Here is a 4212-nt window from a genome sequence, read left to right on the forward strand (position 1 = left end):
TTTCTTTAAGATATGTGGCCTGAGACTCAGATCATGTTCCAATGAGAGTATGAGCAACACATACTTGAATTTTTTTTTAAAGAAAAAAAATAGTATGGTACATGGGTAGGAATTTGAACTTGGGAGAAATGGAAAAAGACTGTAATGTATATTATATGAAATTCCCATATACGCAATAAAAATAATACGTTTACAACTTTTACAATGAATTTTAACATGCAGAAAAGATTACACTAAAGGAGGGCAGAGTTTGAATTTGTAAGGCAAGCTTTCCAGAACTCATTAGATAGCAGAGAATCCTAGTCTTGTACTAGTGGTTACCCAGCTACCTCAGACCACATGAGCTCAAGTGGCACCTCTGAATTAGCCATCCTGGCACTAACACTACATTTAGAGTTTTTGTCTGGAGGACCACAGCAGTAAAAAAAAAAAAAAAAAAAAAAAAAAAAAAAAAAAAAAAAAAAAAAAAAAAAAAGCAGCTCATTTGTAGTAGGCCTTTTCTCTGTCCTGAAGGCCCAGTTTAAAATTTAAACCCAAGAACCAGAATTCATTCCTCAAGGACCACTGATTAGGACACAGCTACTGATCCAGGCAAGTCATCCCAGGCAACTCTGCTCATAGAGAGTTGCCAAAACTAGTGTGGAACAGAAAAAGCTGTCAAATAGTTTATTGCCAATCAGTTCTCTTTTTATATTCACTCTTTCTGTGTTTCACTCATACCAGTCCCAGGAATTACCTGCTTTCCTTCTCTTTTCACTGTTCTTAAAGACTCAATACCCCAGGGAACCCTAGACCATGACAGCCTATTATATCAATAAGAATGTGAATGTACATTCAGTGAATATGCAATTAACTGCTCAGTTCAAAGACACAACTTAGAAAATTTCAGATTTAAGACCACAGTAGGAGACCACCTTGTCTTTAGGTACATTACTGTTAATCCCACATCACTTTGAAGCTTCCCTACTTAAGAAGCTGTACAATTAAATGAACATGAAATTTTCATTTCCTACATGACATTGTCACAGAGGTAAACATGATTAAATATTTGTTATCTAGGTAAAGGGATGATATAAAGGCTTGTTGGGTTTCATAAAAAAATATGTTTGCACAGAATCAGAGATACTGGACATTTTGGGAAATTTGTTTTCTTATCGCCATGGAAACCTCAAGGCCTCTCAGGTGCTGAATGGCTGATAGGCAGAATAATGTTTGGAAACAGGTGAAAGCCAGTAAGAGTTTCAGGAACTAGTTATTAAAGGGGCCAACTGGACAGCCTACATGCCTCAATCTGGGCAGTTGAAAACACAAAATCCAGAGATCACAGTTCCTGTGTCCATGACTGTTAGTTCAGGAGAAGTGTCACTAGGGAAACTAGAGAAAGGGCATAGATTTAGAAGAAGGAGTCTGATTGGGATGGGAAGGAGAAGAGGGAGGAGGGAGCAGCAAAGGTGATTCATAGTGAACAAATCATAATGAATAAGTACACAGGAAAAACTGTATCTAGGTGATGAAGGATAGACCTCTTCATGACTGATGACTTCTTCTTGGACAAGGTTGCAGTGTGCAGCAAGGATGAACTCAGTTTTCTTTAAGGCATTTGGACTAAGACTCTGATCATGTTCCAATGAGTATATTAACAACACATACTTGAATTGGTGTATTTAAAAAAATTAGTGTGACACATGGTTATGATTTAGAACCTGGGAGCAATGGAAAAGGAGTGTTTTGTATATTATATGATATTCACACATAATCAATAAAAATAATAAGTTGACAACTTATACAATGACTGTGAAAATGGAACATAGGTTTCTCTGAACAAGCAGTCCTGGCACTAACACTACGTTTAAACGGTTTGTCTGGAGCACTACTGAAGGAAACAGAGCTGCTCTGTGTACTAATCATATAGAATGGACCTTTTTTTTTTTTTTTACCTGAAGGTCTAGGTATAACTGTAATCCCCAAGACCAGCAGGGTTCCTCACTGACCACTGAGTAGAACATAGCTTTCTTGAGAGTAAGACTGAGCAGCACTAAATACCTCAATCTGAGCAGCTGATAGCACACAACCCAGCGATGTCAGTTCCTGTCCAAGACTCTTTGTTAAGAAATAGTGTCACATATTTCTTTCAAGAGGTCATTAATAAAATTGACTGGTATGAGAGCAAACCGTAATTATGACATCACAATGGTCTTATGATGTCACAATGCTCTGATGATATCACAATGATTTTTTGATATCACAATGCTATTATGGCATCATATGGAATGCCATCACAACAGAATGATAACATCACAATAATAATATAACATAACAATGCATTTATGACATCACAATGCTATCATGCCATCACATTATTTTTATCATATCACAATCATATTATGACATCAGAATGCTATTACAACATTGCTGTGGTAATATATCACAATGAAATTTTTACTTCAAAGTGGCATATATGACCTCAATATACTACTATATCATCCCAATGTTTTTATGACATCACAATGATATCATGATATCACGATGGTATTATGACATCACAGTAGTATGACCTCACAATGCTATGATGACTTACCAATGTTGTCATGATATATCAAAGGTATATAACATCCCAATGTTATAACATCACAATGCCATTATGACATCACTTTGCTATAATGACATCACAATGCTATTATATCTTCAAAATGATATAACTTTGCAATGGTGCCATGACATCACAATAGTTTAATGGCTTCACAATCGTATTTTGTAGGTGATGGTTAATATTTACTATTGGTTTATCTTTTATTAATGCTTGCTGTTAATCCTAAACAGCTGTATAACCAATTCATCACACAGAGACTGGGTTTATTTAGTTAAATAAGAACACAATGCTGGTCAATAGTTACTCCCTCCTAAAACTTCAAGCCCTCATAGTTACATAACATTTAGATTTTTCCCAGTATACTTGCTTTTTTTGCAGTCATACTCTCCAGGCTGTTCCAAGATCTCCCCTCCAGTTCTGCTCTCCAAGCCCTGCTCCCTTATCTACTCTCCTCCCACTCATTTCCTGTACTCGGTCTTTTCCTTCACTCAACATTGTGACAGTTGCTATATTCTGGTCTGTTTACACAAAGTTGAGGCAGAATGCTTAGAATAAGTATCACAATGCAATATCCGGATTGAAACCAGAGACTGGAGGGTAGAAATCAGCTTCAGCAAAGTCACATGTGAGCCATCCTTGCACTTCATGCTACCCAGAGAGTTTGGGGAGTTAGAGCTCTGCCGCTTCTGGTGCACAGCCAGGAAAATACAAGGAAGGGAGCTAGGCTAACCTTAGAAAGACACATGAATGAACAAGAGTAAGGTGTATATATTTCAAAAGAACATTATACAAACAAAGTTATGAGAAATCACATGCTATGATGACATCACAATCCAATCAGGTTATGACCACAATATGCTATTATAACATCACATGGATATTATGACATCAAAATCCTACTATGACATCACAATGTTATTATTCATTCACAGTGCTATTATGACTTCAAAGTGGCATTATGAGATCACGCTGTTATTCTGACATCTCAATGGTATTATGTCATCACAATGTTGTTATGACATCTCAGTGATATTATAACATCCCAGTGGTATTATGCATAACAATCATGTCATGATATCCCAATGGTATCATGACATCACCATTCTATTATTACTTTGTATTGTCATTATGACATCACATAAATATTATGTGGAATTTTGAAATCACCATTTCATTATGATCTCAAAATGCTATTATATCACAATGGCATTTTGACATCACACTGAGAGTATGACATCACAAATGTATTATGACATCCAAATGGCTATTCTGATATGATTGTGGCATCTCATCACAATGGAACTTTGACATCACAATGGCATTATGACCTAAAAAATAGTATTATGACATCGTGTTGCTCATATGACATCATAATGAAATTATACTAATATGATATAATACTGCTATTATGACATCACAATAATATAATGACATCACGATGGTATGACATCACAAAGATATTTTTATTTCACAATGGTTTCACAATGCTCATATATCATTACAATGGTATTATTTCACAGTGCTATTATGACATCACAACGGTATTTTGACTTCACAATGTTATTTTTATATCATAATTCTATGATGACATCACAATTCTATGATGACATCACAATAGTATG

This window comes from Meriones unguiculatus (assembly GCF_030254825.1).
Source record: "Meriones unguiculatus strain TT.TT164.6M chromosome Y unlocalized genomic scaffold, Bangor_MerUng_6.1 ChrY_unordered_Scaffold_23, whole genome shotgun sequence".
In the NCBI taxonomy this organism is placed as follows: domain Eukaryota; kingdom Metazoa; phylum Chordata; class Mammalia; order Rodentia; family Muridae; genus Meriones; species Meriones unguiculatus.